General features: G+C 43.3%; 1 protein-coding gene across 34 annotated transcripts in view; it reads right to left on the bottom strand.

Annotated features, from left to right (window-relative positions):
• The window catches only part of ICA1 (islet cell autoantigen 1), a 162,641-nt gene that overhangs the window by 145,687 nt on the left and 1,955 nt on the right, over positions 1–14,999 (bottom strand). The gene's annotated exons all lie outside the window — the stretch shown is intronic.

Here is a 14,999-nt window from a genome sequence, read left to right as displayed (position 1 = left end):
ATGTAAGATGGTGAAATACCTCATGAGCAATGAGTTCACATATCTGATGACATACAGAATAAGTCTTTGAAATTAAACCCCTGTAAAATTACCCATCACTACCCGCCACAGACTTTCGGGGCTACATAAGTGAACAGGAGAATCTGAAGTCAAGGAGTGCTGAGTGCTTCCTGTGATGGGGATTATGTGCCATGGCAGGGGGAGGTACCCAGGGTTAGAAGAAAAGAGAGGTCAGGGCACTGGGCTGGCTCCCTACCTGGCCTCTGGGCTGGGATTCTGAGAATCAGTGGTTGCTGGTCAGGGGACGGGTAGGAGTGTGTGTGGGTATGTGTGCTTGGTTGCTCGGTTATGTCCCATTCTTTGCGGCCCCATGGACTGTAGCCCACCAGACTCTTCTGCCCATGGGATTTCCCAGGCAAGAGTACTGACTGGCATGGGTGCCATTTTTCCTTACTCCAGGGATCTCTCTGACCCAGGGATCGAACCCTCATCTCTTGCATCTCCTGTACTGGCAGGAGGATTCTTTACCATTAGTGCCACCTGGGCAGCCCTGTGGGTATGTTGGGAGGGTATTATTCCAGACAGAATGAAAGCAAAGAACAAACTGCTTCTCTAGTAGAACTGCATGGGTGTGTGTGTGCACGTGCACACGCACGCACATGAACGCAACCAACCATAAGCAGCTGTGCATTCCTACAACTTAAGAACAAGAGCTGTGACCTGGGACACATGCGGACTTATGGGGACCAATCCCTGAAAGCACCTTAAGTCGCTTTTCAGCATTTAGATATACTTTGTAGCTCCTGGAGGGTAGACGTTTGATGCGGTTTATTTCACATGCAGTGATTACCTTCCGTGTCCTGTCTTTGCTAGAGAGTTCCTAATCGACTTTCCATAACAAATGGACACCTGTGGCAGGTCTCTTCGAGGTAACTTCCAATTTTGCAGGATACTAATTTATATAATTTCCTCCTCATTCCATCTTTCTGTTTTTTCAGAGAACAACTTCATCTAGAACTACTACCAGTTTTCAATAGTTGGTTTTATTTTTCTGACATATAACCACAGAACTAATATAAGTTGTATAATTTAGAATCTAGAGGTCATTAAGAACAAAGCCCCTTCCTTTTAAACTGGGGACCTGTGATCCAGAGGGAACAAAGTAAATTGGCTCCAGTACCAGGACTCAGATACAGGCTTCTGATTAACTGCCAAATGAACAGAAGAAATACACATTTGTCAGAGGTGCTAGGTACCATGTTAAAAAAATAATGTTCCTCCTTCTTATTTTGCTCAATATAGTTTTCATCTTTTCCCCCAAAAGTTTATCTCTAGTCACTTTCTCTTGGGCTTCCCTGGTGGCTCAGACGGTAAAGGACCCCCTGCACTGTAGGAGACCTGGGTTTGATCCCTAGGTTGGGAAAATGCCCTGGAGAAGGAAATGGCTACCACCTCCAGTATTCTTGCCTGGAAAATTTCATGGACAGAACAGCCTGGTGAGATACAGTCCATGGGGCTAGAAGGAGTTGGACAGTACTGAGGAACGAACACTTTCCCCCTTTTCTCACGTCTAGAAAGATTCTTTCCCACATAGAGAAGGAAAAGTGTTTTAAATATAAATGTCTAAATAGTTTCAGTAGAAATGGGAAAAACTAAAGCAATTCTGCTTTATTGACTATGCCAAAGCCTTTGACTGTGTGGATCACAATAAACTGTGGAAAATTCTGAAAGAGATGGGAATACCAGACCACCTGATCTGCCTCTTGAGAAATTTGTATGCAGGTCAGGAAGCAACAGTTAGAACTGGACATGGAACAACAGACTGGTTCCAAATAGGAAAAGGAGTACATCAAGGCTGTATATTGTCACCCTGTTTATTTAACTTATATGCAGAGTACATCATGAGAAACGCTGGGCTGGAAGAAGCACAAGCTGGAATCAAGATTGCCGGGAGAAATATCAATAACCTCAGATATGCAGATGACACCACCCTTATGGCAGAAAGTGAAAAGGAACTCAAAAGCCTCTTGATGAAAGTCAAAGTGGAGAGTGAAAAAGTTGGCTTAAAGCTCAACATTCAGAAAACGAAGATCATGGCATCCAGTCCCATCACTTCATGGGAAATAGATGGGGAAACAGTGGAAACAGTGTCAAACTTTATTTTTGGGGGCTCCAAAATCACTACAGATGGTGACTGCAGCCATGAAATTAAGAGACGCTTACTCCTTGGAAGGAAAGTTATGACCAACCTAGATAGCATATTCAAAAGCAGAGACATTACTTTGCCAACAAAGGTCTGTCTAGTCAAGGCTATGGTTTTTCCTGTGGTCATGTATGGATGTGAGAGTTGGACTGTGAAGAAGGCTGAGCGCCGAAGAATTGATGCTTTTGAACTGTGGTGTTGGAGAAGACTCTTGAGAGTCCCTTGGACTGCAAGGAGATCCAACCAGTCCATTCTGAAGGAGATCAAGCCCTGGGATTTCTTTGGAAGGAATGATGCTAAAGCTGAAACTCCAGTACTTTGGCCACCTCATGCGAAGAGTAGACTCATTGGAAAAGACTCTGATGCTGGGAGGGATTGGGGGCAGGAGGAGAAGGGGACGACAGAGGATGAGATGGCTGGATGGCATCACTGACTCGAAGGATGTGAGTCTCAGTGAACTCCGGGAGTTGGTGATGGACAGGGAGGCCGGGCGTGTTGCGATTCATGGGGTCGCAAAGAGTCGGACACGACTGAGCGACTGATCTGATCTGATCTGAAAGCAATTCCTCCAGGCATAACTAACTGCATTTATTGTTATTACTCCAATATTGATTCATCAAAATGTGTTCACACATAGTTGAGAAAAAGGGTTCCCTGTGGAGGGTGGGAAGTTGAATCATCTTCTATCCCTTCAAAAGCCAAACATTAGTTAAAGTAATGTGATTCTGACTAGTTTTTATGGGTGTTTTACCTATGTCTCAGATACCACCCAGCTCTCCCTTTCAGATTTTGATAAGGTTATGACTACTTGAGCACTGCATATAACTTTAAATGGGTTCTGTTTGCAGTTGAGTTTGAGTCTCCTGCAAATGATTTTTTGACATTTCATAAATTCAGAAGCAAATGTGAAACACCATCATGATTTAATTTTATGAGTCACGCTTTAATTTTGTGAGTCAGCAAATCATATGGGAGGAAAGCAGAATTCTAACCATATTCAAGGCAGCTAAAAGATGGATGACTTTTCATTTAAACCTACATGTGCAAGTCTCTATTAAAATTTGCATTTTCTGTTAATGAATTGTGGCTTAGGATATTTTTAAACGATTATTCACATTTCAAAACGGCTCAAATATTATATCCAGGCATTAACCAAGCTTAGTAACTCCCTAACTCTATTAAAATCACATCCTGAAGTAAATATTTCCAATGCCGATATAACTTGTCTCCCAATATTCTGCTTAGTATAAAATAAAAGCCTGTAAGCCCATGATCATGATACAAGCTTATCCCTTTTCCACTTGTGTGCCAAGTCATTTCAGTTGTGTCTGACTCTCTTGCAACCCTGAGAAATCACCAGGCTCCTCTGTGCATGGGATTCTCCAAGTAAGAATACTGGAGTGGGTTGCCGTTTCCTACCCTAGGGGATCTTCCCGATCCAGGGATCAAACCCTGGTCTTTTATGTTTCCTGCTTTGGCAGGTGGGTTCTTTACCACCAGCGCCACCTGGGAAGCCAAACTGAAGTGTGGCTTGCTCATCTTATACTTGGCTCACCTGTACAACAGTAGATGAAGCTAGCTGACATCTAGGTTGCTCTTAATCACAAAACCATAAAGCTGATTTTAATTATTTTCAGAGGATGGGCTTCCCTCGTAGCTAAGTTGGTAAAGAATCCACCTGCAGTGCAGGAGACCCCAGTTCTATTACTGGGTTGGGAAGATCTGCTGGAGAAGGGATAGACTACCCATTCCAGTATTCTTGGGCTTCCCTGTGGCTCAGCTGGTTCTTTAATCTGCCTGCAATGCAGGAAATCTGGGTTCAATCCCTGGGTTGGGAAGATCCCCTGGAGAAGGGAAAGCCTGTCCACTCTAGTATTCTGGCCTGGAGAATTCAGGACTATACAGTCCATGGGGTAGCAAAGGGTCAGACACAACTGAGCGACTTTTACTTAAGAGAAAGCTTAGAGATAATAAACACAACATGTTCCTTTTTAAAGATAAGGAAATTGGGTTTCTAGAAATAGAGATTTCTTGGAGGTCAGGTTAAAGATCAAGTTTACATGGAGGAATTCTGAGCCCCAAACACTAGTCAGCCAATTAGCAACCTGATGTTCTCCTGAGTCTCTTCCTCTCTTCTAAGAGATGTCTCTCAAAGGAATATACCAAATACACCATCTCATACTTAAAGAAACTTTAAAAAGCTAACGTATTCTCTAAAAGTCTTTCATCCTTAATATTAATTTTAGTTAAAAATAATATGGCCCCGTGAAATAAACTAAAAACAAAATAACCCCCAAACTCAAATTGCTCACAAGGGGCATGATCTAGGTCTTGCTATTCTTTCTCTTGCTTACAACCCTGCTTGTATAGGAGAATCAAGGGTGAATTTTGTGCTGTGACAAAAATCATGATGGCAATAACAAGGCTGGCACTGAAAAAACCTCAAGGGAATCTACAAGAGCAGATAATATGAAATGGATGAGAAGACTGGAAACAGAAAAAGAACAAACAGTGTATCTTTGCTAAAGAAAGGATTTTTTTAAAGACCTTGCTGTATAAATTATACTCACCTTTGATTTTATTTAGTTTGGGATATGTAACTTTCAAATGCAATTTAGCAAATGGATTTTAATTTCTGGTATTTATAGTGCCTTTTCTCTAAAAGCTTAACCTCACAAGGTGAACAATGAAGGAACACGCTACTCAGACAAAGGTCTCAGTCAACTTCTGTCAAGAAATACTAGACTCCATGGGCCTTCCCTGGTGGTCCAGTGACCAAGACTCTATGCTCTCAATGCAGGGGGCCTGGACTCAATCCCTGGTCAGGGAACTAGATCCACACGCTGCAGCCAAGAGTTTGCACGCCACAACTAAAGAACTCGAGAGCTGCAACTAAGACCAGCCAAATACATAAATTAAAAAAAAAAAAGAAATACTAGACCCTTGACTGCCAGCACACAGCGTCATTAAATGATGGGAACACATGTTTTTTTTTTTTTATTTTAACACTGCATTTTAAAACTGTGATACAATTTTTTGAAAGATTAATCTGCGATAGACAAATTTTCTCATCCAAGACTGTGTTGTCCAGTACATCAGCCACTAGCCAAATGTGGCTATTGAGCAACTTGGAAATATGGCTAGTTTGAATACAGATATGCTTTCAAATAAAACACACACTATATTTTGAAGACTTAGTAATCCCAAAAGTAATGTGTCCAATAAGAAATTTATATTTCATACTTATTTATATTTTATGTTGCTAAAATTATTATGTATTTTATATTGATGTATGTATATTTAAATTTTATATAATTAGATTGCTATATTATATATATATATTTATATTATATATTATAAATTACATTTATACTTATTTATATTTTATATATGTATTTTTATATTTTATGTTGAAATAATATTTTGGATATATTGCATTAAATAAATATATTATCTAATTTTCCCTGCTTCTTTTTAGTTGTTTCAATGTGTTCACTAGAATGTTTTAAATTAGATTATGTGGCTGCCCTTACGTTTTTATCACATAGCTTTTGTCTAAGGCATTAAGTAAAGCAGCAAAGAGCCAAAAATTAATTCTCAGGTCACCAATATTCTATACATACATAAATATTTTAAAGGGTTTTCTCCCCAGAATCTGACAATTATCCTGTCAGATATGTCATTACAGAAATAAAATCTCACTTATATATGTACATAAACTATATATATATATGTGTGTGTGTATATATACATGTATACATAGTCTTTTTAAATGATCTTCAATATAGTCTTTTAAAATGACCTACAATCTGCATTTTCACAATAAGTTGCTTTAAAAAGATCAAACTCTATATGCAAAATGTACTATTTCTTTTAAATCAGATTTATAAAAATGATTTAGTGAAGTGGATGAACTATCATTAGATCATCAAAAGTGAGAAGATAAATCAATCACTCTTACTATACACACACACATACAGAAGCACACATATAAATACCTACAAATATAAAATGCATACATTTATAAATGAAATGTACATAATTCATATACAAATATGAATGGCTAATAATAAGTGTGAAGGAAGACAAAAAATATGAATGCAGTGATGACACCTCTATGAAATTACACATAAGCATAATGTCAACGATCAGAACAATCTGCAAGATACTACTGTTTATAAAGTTCTCGTTCTTTAAGGTTAAATTCACAACTTAAAGCTTCTTACAGAAATGACCAAGTAATTTCTTAGGCCTCCACAGATCAGTCAGAGGGAGCAGAGGACTTACAGATTATTCAGTCCTATTTTCTCCTTCAGAGATAAGCTAACGGAGGCCCAGGATGGAAGAAAATGTCCGAAGGCATAGAGTAAGCCTTTTCCATTAGTTTTAAATTACCGAAACACACAGACACCAGTATGTTTATAAAATGTCTACGCTGTGCACAGGTCCTGTAAATAAACCAGCATGACCCCTTCCTCTGGAAATGGCACAGATTCACGGACTTTGTTTGGTGAAGTGGTCCCTAAATCATGTTGGCGTTTGTGCTAGCTTAAGAGCAAGGGACCCGGTGGCACCAGTGGTAAAGAACCACCTGCCAGTGCAGGAGACATAAGAGATGTGGGTTTGATCCCTGGGTCAGGACGATCCCCTGGAGAAGGAAATGGTAACCCACTCCAGTATTATTGCCTGGAGAATTCCATGGACAGAGGAGCCTGGTGGGCTGCTGTCCATGGGGTCCTGAAGAGTGGGACACAACTGAAGCAACTATAGCACGCACGCACGTGGGCAAGGGATGGAGACAGCCTAGGAAGGGGAGGGAGACGCAAGAGGGAGACCTACAAATAAAAGTCAACAGTAAAGGGAAGCAGGAGACAGCTCTGTGTTTTCATGTGCCTCGATTAGCAGAGCCACCCTCGCCTAAACTGGGTCATCTAGTTGGTGTTATCCGAGAACTAATAAGAGATCTCTTTTCCAAGTTCTTGCTACTGTCTTAGGGAAGAGGTTTACTGAAATAAATAACAGCAGTAGAACTGCTATTACTAATATGAATTATTAATCATTAATTATAACAAATAAGGCACAAGACCAGTTCTTCTGGTGGGAATCAGGAAAGACAGGACCATTGGGCGTATACCTGGTCAGGCAGGTGGAACAAGCAGGAAGAACCACCAGGAAGTAGCCCAAAGGCACAGAACTTCAGGTCAGGCGTGCTGAGAAGAGAGAAGCAGGAAGCAGAAAGAGGGCGGGGGTTTGGCGCCAGTGCAAGTTTACCTACTCCACCGTGGCGCCTGCGCTGCCTCTGGCAACGCGGAGAGAAAAGCACTAGATACAAGGTCACTCGGCTCCTGGCCTTCAGGGAGCAGGAGGTAGAGGAGACTCCCCAGGAAGACGATGACCAGGCTCCCCCTCACGCTCTACGGGGAATCATGGCCCGGGGCATGGCACTGGGCTCTTTCTCCCACAGCTTCCTCTCCTCACCATTACTCATTTTGGGGACCATCCATAGCCACGGCTGTTCCTTCCTCTTCACAAGGGACCGGTCTCACCCTCTTGCCCCTTCCCACCTTATTCCATCTATTATTCCTTCTCTTTCAAGTCAATCAACCTCCCTGTCTGCCTTCAACACATATTCTTCAACCTCTTTCTTCCTCCAGTCACCATCCTCTTCCTTCTCTTCACAAAGGGACGTGTTCTAAGCCCACAGTGTGCTTCCTTCCTCCACCACACCAGAGGAAGGTCTTCACCATGAGCCCAACAAAGGTCCTCCTCTCATTTGACCTTTGACTAAGCTCCCCTTCCTCTATTTCTCAGTAAACACTCTCTACACTTTGGCAACTTTTCAGTTTTCTTTGTTGGCTCCTTTCCCTCTATGTGTGCACCTTTTGAATATCAATGATCTACAAGGTTCCAGGACTTCCCAGGTGGTTCAGTGGTAAAGAATCTGCCTGCCAATGCGGGAGATCCAGGTTCTATCCCTGGGTCGGGAAGATCCCCTGGAGGAGGAAATGGCAACCCACTCCAGCATTCTTTTTTTTTTTTTTAATTTAATTTTATTTTTAAACTTTACAAATTGTATTAGTTTTGCCAAATATCAAAATGAATCCGCCACAGGTATACATGTGTTCCCTATCCTGAACCCTCCTCCCTCCTCCCTCCCCATACCATCCCTCTGGGTCGTCCCAGTGCACTAGCCCCAAGCATCCAGTATCGTGCATCGAACTTGGACTGGCAACTCATTTTATACATGATATTATACATGTTTCAATGCCATTCTCCCAAATCTTCCCACCCTCTCCCTCTCCCACAGAGTCCATAAGACTGTTCTATACATCAGTGTCTCTTTTGTTGTCTCGTACACAGGGTTATTGTTAGCATCCTTCGAAATTCCATATATATGCGTTAGTATACTGTATTGGTGTTTTTCTTTCTGGCTTACTTCACTCTGTATAATAGGCTCCAGTTTCATCCACCTCATTAGAACTGATTCAAATGTATTCTTTTTAATGGCTGAGTAATACTCCATTGTGTATATGTACCACAGCTTTCTTATCCACTCCAGCATTCTTGCCTAGAGAATCCCATGGACAGAGGAGCCTGGCGGTCGCAAACCTTGGCTGTCTTCTATTACACTCTACTTGCTCTCTGTAGGTGATTTAATTCACTTCTGTGGCTTCCTCCAACAGCTGTATGACTTCCAAAATTAAACCCCTCTCCAGAGACTACAGTGGGAGAATCAAAATGTAGATTTGGCACTCTGAGGGGTGTGTGTGTGTACACACGCTCAGTTGTGCCTGACTTTTTGTGAATGTGGATCTGGTGCTCTGGGGTGTGTGTGTGTGTGTGTGTGTACACATGCTCAGTCGTGTCTGACTCTTTGTGAATGTGGATCCGGTGCTCTGGGGTGTGTGTGTGTGTGTGTGTGTGTGTGTGTGTACACATGCTCAGTCATGTCTCTTTGTGAATGTGGATCTGGTGCTCTGGGGTGGGTGGGTGTGTGTGTGTGTACACATGTTCAGTCGTGTCTGACTCTTTGCGAATGTGGATCTGGTACTCTGGGATGTGTGTGTGTGGGTAGTGTGTGTGTGTGTGTGTACGTGTTCAGTCGTGTACAACTCATTGCGACCCCATGGACTGCAGCCCCGCCAGGCTCCTCTGTCCATGGGATTTCCCAGGCATCAATACTGGAGTGGGTAGCCATTCTCTTCTCCAGGGAATCTTCCCAACCCATGGATTGAACCTGTGTCTCCTGCATTGCAGGTGGATTCTTTACAGTCTGAGCCACAAGGGCAGCTGCTGGCGCTCTGGAGAGGGGTTTAAATTGCCAACTCCCTCCGGTCATCTTCACGGATGTCCAACAGGCATTTCAAATTCAGCACCTCTAAAATTCTCTCTCTCCATCTCCACCCCCTCAATTTTTCTCCTTCTTGTGGTCCCAGTGCTAATCACCAGCAGGAAATCTACTGAGTGGCCCAAACTTGACTTCTCATCTTTTGTAGCCAGTCTCCCAGGCCTCTTCATCCTACCTCCTAAGAAGCTACTAAACACATCTCTTCCTTTTAGATTCACAGTCAGGGCTTAGTCTAGGCCTTCAGAGGCAAAACCATCCTTGTATCTACCCATTCTAATCTTTTACACCATTGTCTGAACTCTTTGTATAACATGCAAATCCTCCTGCTAATGCAGGAGACATGGGTTCAATCCCTGTGTTGGGAAGATACCCTGGAGGAGGAAATGGCAACCAGTCCAGCATTCTTGCCTAGGAAATCCCATGGACAGAGGAGCCTGGTGGGATATAGTCCATGGGGTTGCAAAGAAGTGGACACAACTCAATGACTAAACAACTTAACCTTACCTCAAGACTCTCCACAAATGTCACCTCCTCAGTGAAGTCTTCCCCAACCCAACACCGGTCCTCCTTCTCCCCAGGGGCCTTCCACTCCTGCCCTCCCCACTAGAGAATTAACTGCCCCACACCAATGCTGGTGGTGCTCTGCAGTCCCATTATTCTCCTGCAATGAGCTGATTACATCTGCATCACTCCTCGCCCACAAAACATACACACATACTAACCCTTCCCAGGTGGCTCAATGGTAAAGAATCCAATACAGGAGATGCAGGTTTGATCCTTGGGTCAGGAATATCCTCTGGAGGAGGAAATGGCAACCCACTCTAGTATTCCTGCCAGGAAAACCCCAAGGACACAGAAGCCGGGCAGCTACAGTCCACGAGGGCATGGAGTCCGACACGACACACATGCATGCCCCTGCACTGGCCTGCAAGTCCTCTGAGGGGAGGAATCCTAGCTGGTTCATCTTTGTCTCCTTATGCCAAGCACAGAATCTGAAACACAGCAGGCCTTCAGCAAATATGTGCTGGATAAAGGGCAGTAATAATGTACTGCCCTTTACATGTGTGAAGCACCGAACAGAGTCACGCCCATATCGGAAGGGCATACAGCCCATTTTGCAAGTGAGACACAAAGGTGAAATAATTTGCCCAAAGTCAACAACTAGTAAATGAAAGGCCACTTTTGACTTTTGAAATCCTGTTTCTCAGCACTCCACTCTACTCCTGGACCAAAGGGTTGGATAATGGGCTTGTTGTTAGTTTGTCGTTCAGTCGCTGAGTTATGTCTCTTTTGTGACCTCATGGACTGTAGCCCACCAGGCTCCTCTGTCCATGGGATTTCCCAGGCAAGACCACTGGAGTTTGTTGCCATTTCCTTCTCCAGGGGATCTTCCCAACCCAGAGCTCTAACGCTGGTCTCTTGAGTCTTCTGCATTGGCAGGTAGATTCTTTACCACTGAGCCACCAGGGAAGCTCGGATAATAGGCTCAGCTTCTGTAAAAAAAAAAAAATCTCTCCTAATCACAGGCTCAGGTGCTATGCTACTCCCAAATCCATAGGTGCCATCGTGCTTATACGCAACAAAACCCTGAAGACTCCTGGCGGCTCTCAGGGTTCCTACCAAGAAGAACAAGGAGTGCCATTTATCACAAATAGCTCCTTGGTCCCTGGCCTAGGAGGCACTATCCCAGAAACATGCAGAGAAGGCTGAATTTCCCCTAAGTACCATTAGGTTTTCATGCCCTGTTCTGGGAACAGAGAAGTGAGCGTGAGAGATCATGATGATTGTGAGCAACAGAATGGATTTTAATGTGTGGTCTGGGAAAGCAGCTGCAATACTTTATAACCACTTCTTGCACAAACACTCTCACCACAGAATGAGAGGGACCTACCACTCTCTAGTCTAGACTCTCAGGGTTAGTAATGTACCGTTATCTATATACTCATTGGTCATCACTGAATACGTATACCTCGTGTATCCGACCCCATGGTAATTCATTGCATTCACTTGTCTTTTTCAGGCATCCTCTTTCGATTCTATGTACTTTCTGTAAAATGTCTTCTAAAAATGACCCTTTTACTTTCCTCTAATTCTAATAGCTTTTTAACATCAGTCCCTTATTTTCTACTAGTATCTCCACCAGCTCTCCATGACTGTATAGCACAAAATTGAAATGAGTCCTGTGCTTACCCTGATTAATACATTTAAGCCTCTCAACTCACAGGTGATCAAACTTGCCCAAGGTCATTCAGACAGTAAGGGACATGCATGCACATTGGGCTCCAGGCCTGAGGACCAGTATTCCCTCCCTCTGTACACGTGGGTACTGTGTGGGAAACTCTCCCTCCATTCATCACCTTTTCTGACCTGCCAAATTCTTACTGGCCCTAAGGCTTAACTCAAGGGTCACCTCCTCCATGAATCTTCTCATTTTTCTCTACCCTCTTCCCCACCAGGGTTGGGTGTCTCTGCCCTGGGCTTCATCGCTCCCTACCTTTCCTGAAGTGTCATCGTCCCCTTACCCACTGATCTCCCACACTAGGCTATAGGCTTCTCCAGAGCAGTGAAGGGCCTGGGTCTCGCCTTGGGATTCCCAGCACTGGAACGATGAATGGCACATGACTCATGCAACAAATGCTTGCTGAAAACTGAGCGGCAACCCCTCTTCTCTGATTTGGCCGCAAGCCTGATGAATGACATCATCTAACCAGCAGGAGAGACTTCACATCAGGAGCAATGCCATTTTCTCAACTCTCCAAGAACTCATTCTCTCACTAGGTTTACAATGAAACATGTAGCTACTATTAGTTGAGGAACTAGCACTTCTCAGACACCAATATGAATGCTCTGTGCACACTATGCTTATCCTGGCAACACTGTCCAGGGGACATCATCCTCATTTTATGGCTGAAGCTCAAAATCAGTTACTTATCCTAATTGGCCGAGAGTCATACAGAAGGAAGGCTTTGTTTTAAAAGTGTGTATAAAACACCTTAGAGTCATCTGTATCCTGTAGAGATTCACTGAAATCTGAAATTACTTCAGTGCATTAATTGGGATTCTAGAATCATGAAAGCATGGTCAACTAGGATTTATAGAGGTTCAAGGAAGTTCTACCATATGCATTATCCAGAGTGGCAAATCATGGCCGTAGTCCTCATTTTCCTAAGCAGATAGATAGGGATTTATAACACCTATTTACCTCAAAGGGAATTGACTATCAACGGTCGTATCTGCCAAAATGCTTTGTTAAAGAAAAGGGCAGAGGCCCATCTTAGTATACTCTGCTGCATAAAATGCTTGGTGCAGTGTTTCTCAAAGACTGGGCTTCCCAGGTGGCTCAGTGGTAAAGAATCCCTCTGCCATTCATGCAGATGCGGGAGATCCGGGTTTGATCCCTGGGTCAGGAAGATTCCCTGGAGAAGGAAACGGTAACCCACTCCAGTGTTCTTGCCTGGGAAATCCCATGGAGAGAAGAACCTGGTGGGCTACAGTCCATGGGGTCACAAAGAGTCAGACACCACCGAGTGAGCATGTTCTCAAAGATCAGTGGGAGAAGCCTGGGGCATCAGAGCTACCTGAGGTGTTAACAGCAGATGGGAGATGCCTGGCTGGGAATCCACGCTTAACAAGCCCCCACATGATTCTATCAGACAGAAAAGTTTAATAATTACCAGCTTAGGACAATGTTTCTCTAACTTTAATGTACACAGGACTCACTTGGGGATCTTGTTAAGAAGAGATTCTTCTTCAGTGGACATGGGGTCAGGGGAGGGTGGGTTGAGATTCCACCTGTCTTATAAGCTCTCAGGGAAGTCAATGTTGCTGGTCCATGGATCACATTTGAGTGCCAGGTGTTTAGAAGATCTACCCCTAATGGAACAAATTAGCTTTGCTTTATTCCTCAACCACAGACTGCATTCTCCAACTTTAGGGAGGATTCCATAAAGCCCAAATTCTCAGTATTGGTACAAAATCACTGCAACAACTCAAAACCAACTGGAATGCATTCTCTATCGTGAGGGAAAGGCAGCAGCATCCTTTTCAGATATAGACAGCACATATGTTTAGCATGTGAAAAAATAATTTACTATTACTTGAGTCCTGCTGTGTGTGTGTGCTCAGTCCTGTCCAACTCTTTGTGACCCCACAGACTGTAACCTGCAAGGCTCCTCTGACAATGGGATTCTCCAGGCAAGAATATTGGAGTGGGTTGCCATTTCCTTCTTCAGAGGATCGTACTGACCCAGGGATCGAATCACATCTCCTGCATTGGCAGGCAGATTCTTTACCACTAGCACCACCCAGGAAGCCCAACTTGAGTCCTATTTACTGTGAAAATCCTTATATATATATAAATATAAATGTAATTCCTGCTCTATAGATAAGCAAATAAGGACCTGGAAAGCTGAAGTAACTTGCTCAAGGTCATGTGGCTAATTATGTGTTGCAGCTGGGGCTCCAATCCGGCTCCACTGGGATCCAAAGCCTGTCCTTGCCCATCCTCCATGGCAGTAGATATGACAGTGGTATAAAATGTGACAGCCTGAGTGGGGGGGGAGGGGGAATGTTCCTCCTATACTGGTATTTGAGTTTAAAGGCTTTACTGAGGCAGATTCTGGATGGAGGTGAAGAAGGGAAAAAGGTGAATTAATCAGTGATCTATGTTGCCTCATGGACATAAACATACAGATGGCATCCTTGTCCATGGTTCCCTTAAATCTGAAAGTGCAGATGGAATAAAAAGGACATTAGTAGCCAGTGCACTGATCCTAAATGTTCCCACCCACCCTCAGGCTTCCAGGTGTACAGCTCAACCAATAAAGAGGAAAAATTCTTCCTGATCCTTGTGGCCTATTAACTTTACCACTTTCTCCTGTATGAGGTTTCTGTAACTTAAAAAGTTCACATGGAAACAGGTTGACCCTGCTATGTCATTTCACAGTTGCCACACCTCTTTCTCTGATAAACCTGCCGGGACCTGAAAAAAAAGTGTACTCTTTAGTCAAATACACTGAAAATGCAGCAGTTTTGAAGGTTTTTTGAGTAACAAAATTTTCTGTCTTTTTCATAAGCCTGATGTGGAGAGAAATGCATGGCAATAAAGATGCTCAGAGAAAGCAGTCCGATAGACACAAAATGGATCAAATGAAGGAATGAGCTATAAAATAAAGTTCCCAAGCATTTACTATCCGGTGTCTTTTGGTTGAGTGTCCACAATCAGCTTTTTAGCCTTGGGTCTCTCCACTATTATAATCAGTATTCAACAGCTTAACTGTCATTTTCTAAAGGTTCCTCTATAATAGCAGTACAACTCTTTACCTATTTAATGCAAAAAACAATATAATTAGAAAGCTGCTGCTGCTGCTGCTAAGTCGCTTCAGTCGTGTCCAACTCTGTGCAACCCCATAGACGGCAGCCCACCAGGCTCCCCCTTCCCTGGGATTC

This window comes from Bos grunniens, chromosome 4, assembly GCF_055505025.1.
Source record: "Bos grunniens cultivar Pamir isolate PY7600 chromosome 4, Bosgru_T2T1.0, whole genome shotgun sequence".
Classification (NCBI taxonomy): Eukaryota; Metazoa; Chordata; class Mammalia; order Artiodactyla; family Bovidae; genus Bos; species Bos grunniens.
This window is presented reverse-complemented; position numbering and strand designations above follow the sequence as displayed.